This window comes from Canis aureus, chromosome 23, assembly GCF_053574225.1.
Source record: "Canis aureus isolate CA01 chromosome 23, VMU_Caureus_v.1.0, whole genome shotgun sequence".
Lineage (NCBI taxonomy): Eukaryota > Metazoa > Chordata > Mammalia > Carnivora > Canidae > Canis > Canis aureus.
The window spans coordinates 17996746-18015752 of NC_135633.1; the positions used below are offsets into that span (position 1 = coordinate 17996746).

Genomic DNA, 19007 nt, shown 5'->3' on the forward strand with positions numbered 1-19007 from the left:
GAAAAAGAAAAAAGAATATAAATACAGGAGCTTTAGTTTATTGGGTGGGCAACCAATGACATGGCACAACAGCAGTAGTTCAACCCCACTACGTTGAAAGCTAATAATTAAGGCAAAACTTGATTCTAGTGTGGACCAAGGTGGTAGCAATGGAGATGGTGAGAACTCACTAGTTTCTGGGTATGTTTTGAAGGCAGGGTTGAGGGGATTTCCTGACAGCATTGACACAAGGAAGGGTCAAGGGTACTCTGAGGTTTTCAGATTGAGCACATGGAAGAATGCCGTTTACTGAGAAGCAGAAGACTGAGTGAGAGGCAGGTTTGGGGGAATATCAGGAGTTTGGATTTGAAACTTTAAGTGTGAAGTTTCTATTGGACATATACATGGAGGTATCAAGGAACAGCTGACTACGCAGGTTCAGAGAGGTCAGGTGTGGATATATAATCTACCAGTTGTCATTGTAGATAGTATTTAAAGCCATCGACAGGACAATATCACCAAGGCAGCTTGGGAGCGAAAAAAGGAAGCCCCGGGATCGAGTCCCACATCGGGCTCCCTGCATGGAGCCTGCTTCCCCCTCTGCCTGTGTCTCTGCCTCTCTCTCTCTCTATCATGAAAAAATAAATAAAAGCTTAAAAAAAAAAAGATAAGGGGTCATATCTTATCACGTCCCTGCTCAGAGTACTCCAATGCTTCTCATCTCAGAGTAAAACCAAAATCTTTACAACAGCCTACAAGATCCCAAGGACTGGCCAACTATGGCCAGTTTGCCGAATCTTTGTACTACTGGGATTTTGTTTTGTTTTGTTTTGTTTTGTTTTGTTTTTAAGGGGCTGTTAAAAAATTAAAAATGAGAAAAAGAATACGTGACAGAGATCATATGTGGCCTGTACAGCTTAAAATATTTACTATCTGGCATTTTACAGAAAACTTTTGCCAATCTCTCCCTTGCACAGCTGGACCCTTGGTGACTCTGCGTGCATCTTCTCCTCTTGCTCACCAAGCCCTCTGCTCATCCAGCCCCAAGCAAACTGGCCGCCTGGTCATTCCTTGCATTTTCTTACAGTTGCTCCAACTAGCCAGGTATGCCCAAGCCCTGAGGTCTTGACTCCTGCTATCTTCTCTTCATGGAACATTCTTCCCCAGTTTGTTATCCAAAGTCCTTTTCTCTCAGGTCTTTACCCAGATGCACTTTCTCAATGAGGCCTTATCTGTCCACCTTATTGAAAATTACGTGTCCCTGCATCTCTAACTCTCTCTGCCTTATTTTTCTCCATATCACATGTCACTAACACATATTTTTTGCCTTTTGTTGTCATTGCTTATCTTCTATATTCTCCTACTAGAATGTAAATGTGTGGACAGGAATCTTTGTCTGCTTTCTTCACTGATGCAGTCTCAGTGTCTAGGGCTCCTGCTGCATGGTGGGCACTCCGTGTGCATTTCCTGGATGTTTTTATGGGTCATGAGAACCATTACATCTCTCTGTTTGCTGCATAGCACTTGTCAGCAGCTGCAAATGCCATATTTAGTGGTCTGTCCACAAACTCCACTAAAGCGGGAACTGCAGAGCTGTGCTCGACAAATATCAAGTATCCAATGTAATATTTATTCCATAAATAAATACACATCCCACACGTCTTTTAAAAGAATGAATGGGAAGTGAGGCAGTAGAAACACAGTAAGTCGACACTTTTTCAAGAATTTTGCCGTGGACAGGAGCAGATAAATGGAATGGTGGCCGGAAAAGGATACATGGTCAAGGGAGGGTTACAAATGGTGATACAAGGAATAATCCAGATTGACACGTATGTTAATAGCATAGGAAAAAGGAGAAATTAGAGAAGCAGAGTTCTTGGAGAGGGGAAAACAATAGGGTGCAGAGCCCAGGAGGAAAGGTTGACTGTGATGGACACAGTTCTAGTCTTTCCTTGAAGAGGAGGAAAGAACAACCTCCAGCAGTTAAAGCCTCATTAATGGCAAGATGAGGAAGTTCCCTTCTGGCTTCTAGTCCCTCACTAAAGTGTGGAAGGTGAGATTACCTGCCGAAATTAGGGGGTGGGTGGGAGATTGGAGATTTGAGAAGAGGGGACAAAAGAGTGTGGAGATAGAGACTGTCCTAGGGAAATGTGAAGGGACAGCCAGGTGGTTACCAAGGGCTCATTTGGGGTCAATGGTCACGAATTTCAACGAAAGCAATCACCCCATTTAGTAATTTCTCTTGAGCAGCATCCAGCTCCTGGGTTCCAGGTACAGAGAACACAGAGTTGAGTTTAGTCAGGGTGGTTGTAGCAAAACTGGGATTCTCAGTGCATGGTCTCCAGACCAGCAACATCAGACTCGTTGAAAGCTGGTAAAAAATGCTAATTTTCAGGCCTCATTCCAGATTCTTGAATCAGAAACTCTGTAAGAGGGCCCAGCAATCTGTGCTGTAACAAGCTTTTCAGATGATTCAGGTTCAGCATGGCTCAATTGGGTCCTCTGTTCAGAGTCTCAAAAAGGCTATGAAATAAAATGTGGGGTTGCACTCTTCTCTGGAGATTCTGAGGATAAAACTTCTTCCAAGTTCATTCAGGTTGTTGATGGGATTCAGTTCCTTATAGTTGTAGGGCTCAGGTGCCCATTTCCTGGTTGGCTGTGAGCTAGAAGCCTTTGTCAGCTTCTTAAAACTGCCTGCATTCTCTGTCACATTGCCCCTTCTATTTTCCAGCCAGCAAGTTGGTGATCAGAACAGCACTTTAAGACAGTGGTCTTTAAACTGGGGTTTTAAGGGGTATGCAGGCATGGAATATTTGAGAGCACCTGTTCAGGGGGATCTTTGACTTCCGTATGTACATTGGCTGAAAAATGACCTTCACGGTATACCATTATGCTTCTTGTCCTTTCCCACCACGCTGTTTGCATCACTCTTCTATTTATGAAAGATTTGTCTCTCACCCATCCTAAATCTTATATTGTAAATTGACCCAGGATATAGAAAATTCATCTCTTTAAACAGGAAACCTATAACAGGCTTTGTGTCTTCCCTGGTCCTATACATATTTCTGTGAAGTTTGAAGCACCACATTGGAAACGGGGTAACTTAAAAAAAAAAAGGAAACGGGGTAACTTGGCACATGTTGAAAGTGTTTCAATTTAGATATATGGTCGAATGTGTCCAAGGAATAACAAAATAATATATAATAATAATAATAATAATAATAATAATAATAATAATAATATTACTTCTTTCCTCCCCAGACAGCTGTGAAAGAAGGTATTGCTTCAGAGACAGAATCCTGTGAGGGCAAAGCACAGGGAAGTTCGATAGGAAAAACTGAGAATGGCAGCATCTTATATCATCTGGGCACAAACTCTGGGCAAGACTCTCTTGCTGTCTCTAGCCAGTCAATTTAGAACTGGAATCCAGGTGAAATGTGTTTGACAGAAACACAAAATCTTTATTGAAATAAAAAAATAAAGCCTGATTGGCTGATTGAATTGATAATACACTGGTTTTGCCAATTTTTCTTAATGGCAGACATTTTTCTAAAATTGAATGAGTCACATATGCAGCTCCAAGGTTTTGATAAATTATATGTAAAGCCTATAATAAGATAGAAGCATTTTATTTTTAAAAATTATATTGGCAAAGCATATTAAAATTAATATTTGTATGTTCCCAATTCCTTCAGAGTATATTGGGTTAAATAAAGTGCTTCTATATGAAACAATAAAAGATACAAGTAATATTAACTTGTTAAGTCTTGGTGAAACCTTTCTTGGTATGTTTCCCAGAAATTGAAAAGTGAAGGAGTCTAATTGAGTCACAGATTCTTTTTTTTTTTTTTTAAAGATTTTATTTATTTATTCATGATAGTCACACAGAGAGAGAGAGAGAGAGGCAGAGACACAGGCAGAGAGAGAAGCAGGCTCCATGCACCGGGAGCCCGACATGGGACTCGATCCCGGGTCTCCAGGATCACACCCTGGGCCAAAGGCAGGCGCCAAACCGCTGCACCACCCAGGGATCCCAGAGTCACAGATTCTTTTGAAAGTCAGGTGGTGGGGCTGCCTGGGTGGCTCAGTGGTTCAGTGTCTGCCTTTGGCTCAGGGCGTGATCCCAGGTCCCAGGATCGAGTCCCACATTGGGCTCCCTGCGGGAAGCCTGCTTCTCCCTCTGCCTTGTGTCTCTGCCTCTCTCTGTGTCTCTCATGAATAAATAAATAAAATCTTAAAAAAAAAAAAAAAAGAAAGTCAGGTGGTTTCCAATTCCTTTGCTTTCAACAAAACTGAATATTGAGTTACCAGCCTATTGATTATTAAGAGTAATCCTCGATAATGATTGCTATGTGATTTTTGGCACATAACTCAGAAGGGACTCAAATAATTGAAAAAGATTGCAATAACAAAACTTCCATTATCATTTACTTATTTATGTAAACAAGGTAATATTTAACCATGAATACATGGACTAATAAAAACACAGGCCCAAAAGAGACATTTTCACTAAAATTTTGTTTTGATTTTTAAAAATTATTTATAGTTTATAATATATCTGTATTGTTTTGACCAATTGCATACTAATTATCATTGTAATGCTATTCAGTCCAGAAGAAACTGAGCACCTATAAACCTAATGATCATAGGAAATTTTTTTTTAAGATTTTATTTATTTATTCATGAGAAACACACAGAGAAAGAGAGGCAGAGACATAGGTGGAGGGAGAAGCAGGCCCCATGCTGGGAACCCGATGTGGGACTTGATCCCAGGACTCTGGGATCATGCCCTGAGCCAAAGGCAGATGCTCAACTGCTGAGCCACCCAGGCATCCCCATCATAGGAAATTTTTTAAATTTCAATCCTTATATATTTTGTTATTACAGAAAAGAATAATCACGTAATCAATAAAAGACTTTCAAGGATAAGAATATGTTATATCAGCATAAAATATTGTGGAGAAAAGGACAATGGATTTTACAAGTTCGAGAAGAAATGGCACATGATAAAATTCCAACTTTAAGGAAGATTTTTTCTATTTAAGAAAAAAATGGATAATGGTGAGCATTGAGCTGCCAAGATATTTAGATCCTTTTTTTTTTTTTTTCTTCTCTCTCTTTCTCTCTCTCTCTAAGTAGGCTCCACATCCAACGTGGGGTCCAATTCATGACCCTGAGATCAAGAGTCACATGTTCTACCAACTAAGCCAGCGAGGCATCTCTACTCTGGCATCTAGAATCTCTTAGACACATTTTTCTAAAAGGTGTTCTAACGGTTTTGTTTTGTTTTGTTTTTAAAGATTTATTTATTTTATTTATTTATGATAGAGAGAGAGAGAGAGAGAGAGAGGCAGAGACACAGGAGGAGGGAGAAGCAGGCTCCATGCCGGGAGCCTGACGTGGGATCCTGGGACTCCAGGATCGTGCCTTGAGCCAAAGGCAGGCACTAAACCACTAAGCCACCCAGGGATCCCCGTTCTAATGGTTTTAAATGCCAATATAGGGAGCCTGGGTGACTCAGCAGTGGAGCGTCTGCCTTCTGCTCAGGGTGTGATCCGGGATCCTGGGCCATCCCACATTAGGCTCCCTGTGAGGAGCCTGCTTCTCCCTATGTCTCTGCCTCTCTCTCTGTGTCTCTCATGAATAAATAAAATCTTTTAAGTAAATAAATAAATAAATAAATAAATAAATAAATAAATAAATGCCAATGTATATAATGAGCCAGAAATATTATGTCCTTTGAAATTATGAAGCTTATAATACAAACTCTGAAACGTTTCAGAGAACACAGAAACTGGAAAGTTCAAAGACTGCTGGCTAAGGACAATAGCTGGGAACAGGTGGTCTGTGTCTCTGCTGTGTGTCTCTGCTGAATTCAATTAGCAGCTAACATTAAGACAGGAGGCAGGGAAGTCAGTAGAGATTGTTGCCATAGTCCATTCACTCTTAATATTTATTGATGGACTGGCCACCATCTGCTGGGAGCTACTGTGCTCTGGAGATCCCATAAGAACCACGGCCTTGCCCTCATGGAGTTCACAGGCCTGGAGAAAAAGAATAAGGGCTAAATCAAGGCAGGACCAGCAAGGGTAGAGGTGAGGGGACAGAGGTCAGCAATACTGACACTCCAAGGCTTATCTGCACATCTGTGTTTTTATCCTTATTTTCCTTTTTAGAAAAGAAAACTAATTTGCAGAAAGTGTAGTTTTACTACTGAGGACTCCAGGGCAGGGCCTCCTTGAAATCAAGTGATCTTGTTACACAGGCCTCATCTACCATCAATTTTTGGGTTTTTTAAAAAAAGATGTTATTTATTTACTCATGAGAGATACACAGAGAGAGGCAGAGACATAGGCACAGGGAGAAGCAGGCTCCCTTCGGGGAACCTGAAGTGGGACTTGATCCCAGGACCCCAGGATCACAACCTGAGCCAAAGGCAGCCGCTTAACTACTGAGCCATTCAGATGCCCCTATGATCAGTTTTTTAAATAACAAAAATAACTCCTAAAAATAAATAAATAAATAAATAAATAACTCCTGCTCATCTCAAGAATTCAAATAGCACCAAAGTATAAGAAGTGAAGGGCTTGCTGTGTCCCATACCATCTTATTTCTGCAACCACAGGTACAAAATGGGATGATTTTTATACCATACCCCCGAGTGGGAAAGGATGTGGATTAAATGATGCACACATTCACACACTCAGGGTAGGTAAGGATAAAATGGCCACACCCTTTGTGTGTCCAGGGAACTTTGTGCATAACCCCTGCAGCAGGTTCTTTTCCTGGGGTACTGCTAACCCTTGTTCCAATTAATCTGTCTCCTTTCAGAAACCTGCACGTTCAAGAACCCTGCTGGTTAACCCAGATGAATCTCTAATTGGTCTAATTGGTAGGTCTTCCCAGCAGCTTGTCCACGGGCCAACATGTCCTGTGCCAGGACTTGACTGGCTTCAGACAGTTCACAGGAGGTGAGGGAGGGAAAGGAAGGCTCTCAGCCTACACTGCTGCCCTACATAGCTGTTTGGGAAGCTTTGAAGCTCTCTGATCCCATATTTGCTGCCCTCCTGGGCAGCAAAGAGCAAGCCGTTTTGGCCAGAGGAGCACCAGTCAATTCACTTCACTCTTCTCTTACCTTCCTTACTTCTGAGTTGTTTGGCAGCTCATGCAACAAAAGGAGATGATGAAGTGTACCCGTAGAGTGGAAACGTGTGCAGGCAGTATAAACACTAATTATGAAGACAGTAAATTGTTTATGGCATGCTAAGGAAAAGTAGTAAACTATAAGAATAGTGGTTTTTTTTTTTATTTTATTTACTTAACTTGACAGAGACGGAGCATGAGATGGGGGAGCAGCAGAGGGAGAGGGAGAAGCAGGCTCTGAGCTGAGCAGGGAGCTCGATGTAGGGCTCGATCCCAGGACTCTGGCATCATGACCTGAACCCAAGGCAGATGCTTTACTGACTGAGCCACCCAGGTGCCCCTAAAGTTTCTCTTTTTAAGTAACCTCTATATCCAACAGGGGACTCGAACTCAGAACCCTGAAAGCAAGATGTGGGGCATCTGCTGGCCACACCCTTCCGCCACTTAGCCAGCCAGATGCCCCAAGAACAGTTCTTAATATATAATTACAGTACTGCTATAATCACATAATCCTATGTGTACACATGGGAGAGCTGATATAAAAAAAACAAAATTACTTATTGTTGTTAGGCCTATTAGTAGAATTATGGATGGTTTTGTCTTTTTTTTTTTCCTCACACACACACACACACAAATCTTGCATTCTTTTTTCCTTAAAAGGAACATGTTTTAACTCCGTGGTCACATTGGCTGAGGAAAATCCCAGCCCAGTGAAGTCAGCACCTAAGTTCCCCCAGAGACTCCCTTGCATGCAGGGAGGGGTCCTGGCCAGGCTTGTGCAGAGGGCTGTCCCTGAGGCTGAGACCAAGTGTAAATGAGGCATCGGGCATTTGCATGACTAACCCAGGGAAAAAACCCACCAGAGAGTTATTTCTATTTAAGCTCAGAGAAATGCAGAAGTAAATCTGCTTGAACCTAACTTGACTTTAAAAGGAAACCAAACTTGCCACTCAAGTTTTTGTGAGGTGGGGGGTGGGAGAACCTTCTGCCAGGAGGGAGAGTAAGTTCCAGGCTCCAAAGACCCTCACCAGAGAACCAAACTCTTCCACCTTCCACCGGAGTCCAGATTCGTGGCCCTCAGGCCCCTGGGGTTAGTGCAAAGGGTTCTGAGTCCCTAAACCCACTGAACCTTGACTTTAGACCAGCCCTGCTTACCCACAGGAAGATTGTGAACTCTGGTAATCATGAAAGCCAAAGAACGTCTTCCAGAAAAATGCACATCAGCCCCCAAATCTGAAACAATTTCAGGGTCTTCATGGACCCCCCTCCCAAATCCTGGACAATCCTACTTGTCCCCCAGATTAAGAACCCCTGTTGGGCCAGCATACATATACAATATTTTGCAGACAAGTATGCAACATGAAGGCTATTTTCCAAGCTTGTTGATAGGACTGTGATTGATGAATAAATACAAAGAAATGTTAGAATAAATAAAATGAATGAATAAATAAAAAGAAATACTAGACTCGGAGACTTCTTGTTGTGTATGTTTTCCAGGGAGACAGTTAAATCCCTGAGCAGGTCCAGGAGCATGAGGACGTCGGCCTCCTGTCCCAGGCGTCCCTCATCCCAGCAGCCAGGCCGCCTCGGGCTGGTCGGTCCCGCGTCCCAGGACCCAGGCGCTGGGGGGCGCAGGGCTCCCGATCGCGACCTTGGAGAATCTGCTGAAGCGGACCCCGGCTTTTCGGGGGCTTTTTTCACGGAAATATTGCAGCCGCTGGTTGGTTCACATGTATTTAAGTTGTATTCTCCAATGATGGCCGGGTTTTCCGGACGCGGACCGTCGGCCGCGTCCAAAGAGTCGCCGGCGCGGGCCCGAGCGCGAGGGGAGGCGGCTGGGGTCGCCGCGGGGGAGCGCCCCGGGGAGCCGCCGGGGGCCCGGGCGTGGGCGGCGTGTCGGGCCCGCGAGCTCCCTCCCCGGGCGCGCAGGGCGCCGGGCCCCGACCCGCGGAGCGCTCCGCCTTCCCGCCCGAGGCGCGCCCGGGACTCCGGCCCCCGACCCCCGACCCGCCGCGACCTTGCGCTGGACCGCGGCGCCCGGCCGAGCCCTGCGCCCCTGGGTCTCCCGCATCTCCGCGGCGGGCGGATTAATGGGAAGAGGGCGAGGAGGACGGTGCGGAGCGCAGTCCCTTCCCCATGGCTGCCAGCTCCGGGACATCGCCCCTCCCGGCTCTGCTCTCATTTCCGGAGATGCCCAAAGTCCGGATTTCAGCTTTGGCCCCAAACCCGGTTGGTTCCAGGCTCCCGGGGCGGGCTCGGGCGGGACTCCGCTGACAACAGTACCTGGCACACTCTAGGCATGTGTGCATTGGTGAATAAATCGAGTATTTTATTTTTCATGTTTGGGTTCAAACGTGTCTGCTTGAACACTTCCAACAGCGAAGCCCCTGTTAAAGAGTGGGTGCAGGGCAGCCCGGGTGGCTCAGCGGTTTAGCGCCTCCTTCGGCCCAGGGCGTGATCCTGGAGACCCGGGATCGAGTCCCACGTCGGGCTCCCGGTGCATGGAGCCTGCTTCTCCCTCTGCCTGTGTCTCTGCCTCTGTGTGTGTGTGTGTGTGTGTGTGTCTCTCATGAATAAATAAAATCTTAAAAAAAAAAAAAGAGTGGGTACAATCAGTAATATGAGAAAAATGGGGTCCACTGGGGAAGTGGAAGGAAACGAGCGGGCCCAGAGAGCAGCTTCTCTGTGCGCAGGGAAGTCAGTGTCCAGGACGTGTCGGAGCGCTGCGCCCCGCGGCCAGATGGGGGGAAAGAAGAGAGCCCCGAGGCGACAGTCCTCACTCGACGGCAGGGTACAGATCCGGCTCTACTGGGCACTAGGGTCGGGGAAGCTCAAGGCCTCAGGAGTCGTGGACAGAGGGGGCCCCAAGTCCTCCTGCAGGGGGCAGAGCGACACCTCTCCCGGGCTCGGAGGGCAGATACCAGATTTGCTGAGCGCCCTTGCGGCCTTGTCTCAGCCTTCCCTGGTCCTGGGGAACAACCGCCGCCTGCAGGGGGCGAAAATGCTCTTCTGATTCTTCTCCTGGGCTGAGATCTGAGCTAAATATAGAAGCTGAGATCAACGGAAAGGAATGAGACTGAATAAACATAATGTGTATATGCATAATCCTGAGGGGACACGGAGCAAAGTACCATTCCCAAACACGGCAGTAAGGAAGGGTTACTTAGGAATGAGAATTTGGAGGGAAAAAAAAAAATCTAAGTTCCACATTATACATCAAAATAAACTCTGAGAGGATCAAAATGCTATATATTTAGAGACATTATATTAAGTAGGATGAAACAGTTCTGTTTGTGGCTGAATGTCAGCATTCTAGTGGCTTTGAAACAATAGAAGAAAGTGGAAAAGAAGGCTAAAATTTAAAAATTTAGGGGTACTTGGGTGACTCAGTTAAGCGTGGAACTCTTAATTTCCCCTCAGGTCATAATCTCAGGATCCTGAGATGGAGCAGGGGCTCTGAGCTGGGCTTGGAGCCTGCTTAAAATTTTCTCTCCCTTTGCTCCTTCCCTGCTTCCCTCTCTCTCTCTCTCTTTCAAAAAAAAAAAAAAAAAAAAACCTGGATTTAAAAAGAACACATTTTAAAAATTTACTTATTTGAGTGAGAGAGAGAGCACTAGCGGGGGAGAGCCCGACTAGGGGAAGAGTATGTATGAGTCAGGAGAGAGGCAGATTCCCCGCTGAGCAGGAAGCCTGACCTGAGGCTTGATCCCATGACCTCAAGATCATGGCCTGAGCCACCCAGGCGCCCTTAAACTGGATCTTAAAAAGACAAAAGCTTGAGAAAAAAATGTTTGCACCAAATAAGAATCAGAAAATGCCAAAAATGTATAAAAGCTTATTTAAATATGTAAAAACAATCAAGATAAACAACCAAATTGACAAAGAAGGTAGTAAACAATGTAATTCACGAAGAAAAATAAAATTAGTATACAAATGCATGGGGAATTGTTTGTTGTTCGCCTTTGGCTCAGGGTGTGATCCCAGAGTCCCAGGATCAAGTCCCGCAATGGGCTTCCTGCACGGAGACTGCCTCTCCCTCTTCCTCTATTTCTGCCTCTCTCTGTGTCTGTCATGAATAAATAAATAAAATCTTTAAAAAAAATTTTTTAACTTAACCTTGATGTAGTACCTTACATCTACTAAAATAGCAAAAACGTTGTAAGATTGTAATGCATAATGTTAGCAAAGTGGTAAAATAATGAAGTCAGGGACACCTGGGTGACTCAGCAGTTAAGTGTCTACCTTTGGCTCAGTGCATGATCCTGGGGTCTTGGGATTGAATCCCACATCAGGCTCCCTGCATGGAGCCTGCTTCTCCCTCTACCCCGTTTCTGCCTCTCTCATGAATAAATAAATAAAATATTTTTTAAAAAAATAAATAATGAAGTCACCATAGCTTCATAGAGTTCTTTTGACCAGCAATACGATAATCTACTTTCATTCAACAAATAGCTGTTGAGGAGTTCATTGTAATGGAAGAGAACAGACAAGAAATAGATGTACACCTCAGGAGCTAGTGATCACTTTAAGGAGAGAAATAGAACAGCTAATGATGGAATGTGCTATTTGAATCTGGCTAGGGTAGGCTTCTCTGATAACACCTGAACAGAGAGACATGAACAAAGCAAGGGAACAAATATTGTTCATATTTATGGGAAGAATCCTCTAGGTTAGAGTGAACAGAAAGTACAATGACCCTGAGGCAAGAGCATGTGACTAAAAGAGCACCATTTGATTCTTTTTTAATCATGTAGTAATCCTTGGAATATTTTAGGAGGGGGGATGGGTATTGGGGGATGAGCATTAAGAAGGGCACTTGATGTATTGAGTGCTGGATATTATATACAACTGATGAATCACTAAACTCTAAACTCTACCTCTGAAACTAAACAACAACAAATTGGAATATTTTACAAATTGGTTTACTTTATATACCTATTATGACAATGATGAATTAATTGAGCTGAAATAATATAGTGTTGTCAGATATTTGTTATTTTATCTTCACTAAACTAGCAAAACTTTAGTCTCCAGGGAAGGTGACATTACAAAAAGATTGCTTCACTCCCATCCTCTTCCATAAAATGCTACTTAATCATTTCCAGTACACTCGGCCTTTCTCTAAATGAAGTATCAAAAGATAAGAGTTAAAGTATGGCCACAGTTCAGAGAAAGGGTCTTTTTTTTTTTTTAATTTTTATTTATTTAAGATAGTCACACGGGGAGAGAGAGAGAGAGGCAGAGACACAGGCAGAGGGAGAAGCAGGCTCCATGCACCAGGAGCCTGACTTGGGATTTGATCCCGGGTCTCCAGGATCGCGCCCTGGGCCAAAGGCAGGCGCCAAACCGCTGCGCCACCCAGGGATGCCCCCCCCCCCTTTTTTTTTTTAATTTTTGAGAAAGGGTCTTAAAAGCAAAACGAGTGGTAAGTTTATCCAGTTTTGTGGATAAAACTATCCTAATGATTCTCAAACAGATCCCTAACCTGATCCTCAGTCCTGGACTCCATCTACATTCAAACATCCATCTATCCACTTGACCTCTCCAAATGGATGTCAGACTTAAATGTCCAAAAGTGACCACCTGTTCTCCATCCCCCATCACACATACCCTCCTAACGCATGCCACAAAGACTCTAACAGTCTTCATCTCAGAGTGTACATATATATATATACTTTAAAGATTTTGGGGATCCCTGGGTGGCGCAGCGGTTTGGCGCCTGCCTTTGGCCCAGGGTGCGATCCTGGAGACCCGGGATCGAATCCCACATCGGGCCCCCGGTGCATGGAGCCTGCTTCTCCCTCTGCCTGTGTCTCTGCCTCTCTCTCTCTCTCTCTCTCTGTGACTATCATGAATAAATAAATAAAAATCTAAAAAAAAAAAAAAAAAAAAGATTTTCTTTATTTATTATTATAGACACACAGAGAGAAGCAGAGACATAGTCAAGGGAGAAGCAGGCTCCTCGTGATGTGGGACTCGATCCCCAGACCTGGGATCACACCCTGAGCCGAAGGCAGACACTCAACCACTGAGCCACCCAGGCGTCCCAGTCTTCATCTCAATCAATAGCAAGTCAGCTCCTTCATTTGCTCAAACCAAAAGCATGCAGTTATCCTTGACTCTCTTTCCTTTAAAATTAAGTCAGGCCAAAAAAAAAAAAAAAAAAAAAAATTAAGTCAGGCCATGTCAGTCTTCTATTGAAACCTGTTGTTGTCTCCCCACCCATCAGATGTAAAAGCTGAAGTGCTCACTATGGCCTAGAGGCCCAGCCTTTTTGACCTTTTCACTTACTACTCTGGCCTTTCCACCACTCCTGTCAGACCAGCCCCCTCGATATTCCTCAAACACACCAAACACATGCCTCCTTCAAGGCCCTTGGACTTGTTCCTTCTACCAGGAATGCTTTTTCTTTCCAGAATCTCATGTGATCAATGCCTCACTTCCTTCAGATCTTTATTCAAAAGCCAAAGCCACTTTTTCAGTGAGGCAAGCATACAAAAAACTCCCTGCTTTGGGGCACTTACGGGGCTTAATCGCTTCAGTGTTGGATTGGTTTCAGCTCACGTCATGATCTCAGGGTTGTGAGATTGAGCCTCAAGTTGAACTCAGTGCTCAGTGTATGGAGTCTGCTTGAGGTTCTTTCCTTCTCCCTTTCTCCCTCCCCTCTGTTTCTCCCCCGACTTGCTCTCTCTCTCTCAAACAAACAAACAAACAAACAAATAAATAAAATCTTTAAAAGAAAAAGCCCCTGCTCTGGGTTTTCCACTTTATCTGAACCTAGATATCTATCTATCTATCTATCTATCTATCTATCTATCTATCTATCTATCTATTTCTATCATCTATCTATCATCTATCTATCTATCTATCTATCTATCTATCTATCTATCTATCTATCTATATCTATTTTGTTCACTGAAGTACCCCCCAGTGCCCAGAACAGTGCCTGCCACATGGTAGGCACTCATAAGTATTCACTGAATGAATGAGAGAGGGAAGGAAAAGCAGATAATATGGTAAAGATAAGAGACAAGGAGAAACATTAACAGAAGAGTGACTTTGGGAGGTTGCTAAGAATACAGGTTAATAGTGCAGAAGATTCTGCAAAATGTAAATAAGTGTCGGGTCACCAAGATAGAGGCTGGAGGCCAGATACTCTCTGACAAAGACTGGCTCCCTCCCTGGCTCATAGTTTATTTACATCCAGCTCCATCTTCAGAATCACATCCTCTGAGGGGTAAGAACACCAGAATCCACACCATGCCCTGCCCCACAGACACATGTTGGCCTTAAAATGTGAAGCGGCAGGATGATGGGACAAACGGATGCCTAAGATATGTAAGAGAAAACTCAACTCAAAGCAGTTTAAATACTAAAAGGCCTTTATTGTCTCAAAAGCAATGAAGAGCTTGACTAATGGTTTGGTTCAGAAGTTCCCAACATCATCAGCGTCTTGGACTCTTTCAAGACTCCTTCAACTCTGCCCTCCTCTGTGTGTTAGCCTTGTCCTTACTTTGTTTCTCCTTATGGGTGCAGAAATGGCTGCAGTTTTTTCAGATTGTGTATCCTTACACCGCATCATCCATACAGATTATTGGGCTTTGATCGGTTTGGGCCAATGTCTGTCATGTGACCACCCCCAAGCAAACCCTACGGGCAGAGAAAAGGCGACATGCAGAGGAGGGCAGACCTGGCTTAGGTCCCTCTCTGAACCAGTCACTGGGCCAGGAGGATAGGGTTGAGGACACCCCACTGGGGCTGGAGGTAAAGTCACTCCTACCATGGCCCTTCTGTAGAGAGGAAAGGGTGGCATGGATGAGGGATCTGCCCTGTGGATCCTGGATCCACAACAAAGGCATATCCACTCAGGGTCAAAGACGCTGAAGACCACTGTCTATTCCTTATTCAGGTCTAATGACCCATCCCTTCATCAGGCCCAGGCCCTGCAGAGGTTCCCAAATAATGTCACCAAATTCCTGTTTGGAACCTGGTACAGATCCCTAAACAGCACAGGATAGAGGCCATTTCAATCATGGTCTCCTTTGGCTCCTGGTCAATCAGTCCCATGGTGCTCCTTCCCTCCCTGTCATCCCAGGCTAACTCTCCAAATGCAAGTGAGTCCGGGAACCTGACGACTTCTCCTGCACTCTTGGGCTGATGCTGCTCTCTGCCCTGCCTGCCACTATACCCAGACTCCTGAGCTTATCACCCAGAAACTTTGTTCACCATAAAGAGAAGCTCTCTCCATTTTCTGTTTAACTAAAATTTTGCTGAGGACACGGCTTCCCTTGCTGCCCCTGCTCTGGGTTTTCCACTTTATCTGAACCTAGATATCTATCTATCTATCTATCTATCTATCTATCTATCTATCTATCATCTATCTATATCTATCTTGAGTGATGCTAACTCATTCTCATAGCCCAGTTAATAGGGGACAAGGAGGAGAGTGGTCGACATCCTTCCATCCCTCACTTCCTCTCTTGGACCATCACCTTTCCTTTGAGAATTCCTTCCTTGGCACTGTATCTACCTACCTTCCAACATTCACCAGGACTTGGGCCCCTGGTTCTCAGGGTACTCAGGGGAAAGATCGTCATCATCTTAGATGATTTACTGTTTCTGTGGATGACACATTCTACATCTTTTTTTTTTTTTTAAAGATTTTTATTTATTTATTTATTCATGAGAGACACAGAGAGAGAGAGAGAGAAGCAGAGACACAGGCAGAGGGAGAAGCAAGCTCCATGCAGGGAGCCTGACATGGGACTCGATCCCAGGTCTCCAGGATCACACCCTGGGCTGAAGGCGATGCTAAACCGCTGAGTCACCAGGGCTGCCCCACATTCTACATCTTAATTTTATTTTTTAAACAGATTTTTAAAAAAGATTTTATTTACTTATTCATGAGAGACACACAGAGAGAGAGAGGCAGAGACACAGGCAGAGGGAGAAGCAGTCTCCACACAGGGAGCCTGACGTGGGACTCAATCCCAGGTCTCCAGGATCAGACCCTGGGCTGAAGGCAGCACTAAACCGCTGAGCCACCCGGGCTGCCCTACATCTTAATTTTAAAGTCTCTGACTCCCTCATCTTCAATCACCCTTCTTTCCACTTGGGCCACCTATCCCCTTGGCCACACTCTGAGCCTTGTCATCATTTAGAAATGCTACCCTCTGACAAAATCCCATCCTCCAAATGTAGCAGTTGACTCAAGTCATGGAGTATGCAACAAAGTCTAGGTAAGCAGGTGCAGTGCATTGGTCTGCATGTCCAAAAATGAGTTTTGCTTTATAGCAGATACTAAGCTTTCTTTTTTTTTAAATATTTATTTATTTATTTATTTATTTATTTATTTATTTATGATGGACAGAGAGAGAGAGAGAGGCAGAGACACAGGAGGAGGGAGAAGCAGGCTTCATGCCAGGAGCCTGACACGGGACTCGATCCCGGGACTCCAGGATCACGCCCTGGGCCAAAGGCGGGGCTCTACCACTGAGCCACCCAGGGATCCCCGATACTAAGCTTTCTATAAGAGACCTGGGCCAAAGGCGGGGCTCTACCACTGAGCCACCCAGGGATCCCCGATACTAAGCTTTCTATAAGAGACTGGGTCATATATAAAGTAAAAAAATATGGTTACTCCAGGAAAGTGCCTAGGTTTTTGGGTTTTATAACCTCTCCTGAACTGTGGGGCTGTCAGTGTCAGGGACCAGCTCTTACAATAAGTTACCTAGAAAGGCAAATGCCCACTCTGGTAATGGAGCATTCCGAAAATGGTTGGGGGCAAAACAATCTCTGTTGGTACAGTTTCTCTGATGGTAATCTAGTAATCTAAGGTCTAAGGATGAGCAAAATTTTATCTTTTTTTAAGATTTTTATTTATTTATTCAAGAGGAGAGAGAGTGTGTGCACTAGCTGGGGCAGGGGGCAGTAGGGGGAGAGGGAGAAGCAGACTCTTCACTGAGCACAGAACCCGACATACATGGGGCTCAATCCCAGGACCCTGAGATCATGAGAGCCAAAGGCAGAGAGACACTTAACTGACTGAGCCACACAGGCAAAGTTTTAGATAACATTAATTTAATCTATTTAGTTTGTCATCTGTCTGAGAATTCTAGGTGCGTGATGCAAGAAACTAAGAGGGAACCAATTGCTTTAAGAAGAAAAATAGGGAATGGGGCTTATTGGAAGGAAAATTGAGTATTTCAAGTATCAACAAAACTAGAGGATGGGGAGGAAACCCTGAGTTTGACCTTAGTCAGATATAGCTAGACTTGAAGATTCAACGTCTGGTTCTCTTCACATGCTGGCATCAACTTTCTTTGCTACAGACTGGACTTCTTGGTGTGCTGAGGGCCTATAGCACCCTGGCTTCTCTCACATCCCACCTGTCCCCACCGGAGAGGGATGAGCCTTTTCCCTCTTGGCTCTGAGGAGGGTTTCTGGCCTGGCCTGGGTTGGAGGCTGACTCCCATACCATCAATGGTTGGGCTGTGAAGAGATCTTCCTAGCCCTCAGGATGCCAGTGTCTGCCACTGGGCCAATCAGCTGCACCATGGGGATAGAGTCACGTGATACAGACCTGGCTGTTAGGCACCTACCTGAGGTAACAAGGACACTTTCCAGAGTAGAAGTAAGTATGAGAATATTAGAAATAAAATATTGGAAATGGAATGCAGGCAGCCACCCCTAGGAGGGATTACTACATCGTTGCTAAATAAGTGTTTCTTAATCCTTCCACAAACAGTCAAATAGCCCTAAGGGTGTTGCCCATTCTAAGTTCAGGCGCCAAAGCACAGGGGGACAGGGCTGAGCCCTCTCCTTGCTCTGACCTCCCTCTTAGGCGCCTGGGCCACCCTCCCTCCACTGTGGCTCTAAGGCATCAGCCCATGGTCTGTCTCCCAAACTGTCCAATCATCGATGCCCTTGCTGCCTTGTCTTTCCCTCTCTGCTCACCAGCGGCCTCTGAGTTGCTCTCTTTATTATGCCCAAAGGGAGAACCTTGAAATCTTCCTGAGAAGGAAAAATGCATACAGATATAAATCTGCGCGTGCTCCTGTTTCACATAAGTGGCCTGGTGGTTGAAGAAGGATTTCCTTCCAAGACCAGGCGCAGAAGAGAAAAGAATAGAGTACCAATGTTGCAGATCCCCCCAGATGGGTCTGGGTCTCACCCTGCGTGAAACCACGGTATTGCCGGCCCCCTTTCCCCCCCATGTGAACCAATGTGTGTGAGCAAGTGTGTGAACCAGTATGATATATTAACTGTACATGGCTGACAACCTAAGAAAGAGCAGATGGGGACTGTGCCAACCTCCTCTCACTTACTCTGGATCCGTGCCAGGATCTGAGCCTTCTGCCTGCGGCTAGCAATTGAATTTGGTTTTTTGCATGGGCTCTCGTTGCCCCCGGAGATTTTAGCTCTTATTCACCTCCAGGCCACTTTGGTTTGGATCTGTCTCTCTCATTTCAGCCTTTACACAGAAACCCTCAGCCCAGCCGCCTTGGCAAGCACTCCAGCGAAGCTCACAAAAGCACCAGCAGATACACTGTCCTGAGATGGGGGAGGCAGCTGGATTTTGGGTTCTTTCTGGGCACTGAGGGATAAGAAAGGAGAGGCAGCTGCCCCAACCAAAGGGGAAGGGAAGAGACTCAGCTCCAAAGTCCAGCCCTGCCCTCCACCACCAGCCAGTCCTACCTCTGCTGGGGCTGCTGGGCAATCAGAGGTCAGGAATGGGAAGGGGCATGGCAGTGGCAACAGCCAAGGCTCAATCAAGCACAAGGGGCCCGAGAAACCGGGAAGACAGCACCAGGATACTGGGGGTAGGGGCGACAGGGCCCAGAGTTGGCCTGCTGAAGGAGCAGACAGTGGGGTTGAGGTTGCGA

General features: G+C 45.2%; 1 long non-coding RNA gene across 2 annotated transcripts in view; it reads left to right on the forward strand.

Annotated features, from left to right (window-relative positions):
* LOC144294691 (uncharacterized) overlaps positions 1-3421 on the forward strand; it is an 84197-nt gene extending 80776 nt beyond the window's left edge. For both annotated transcript variants that reach the window (XR_013362087.1, XR_013362085.1), the window contains 2 exons: positions 957-1083; positions 3241-3421. This is a non-coding gene — a long non-coding RNA (uncharacterized LOC144294691). The remainder of the gene's footprint in view (positions 1-956; positions 1084-3240) is intronic.
* Positions 3422-19007: the final 15586 nt, after the last annotated feature.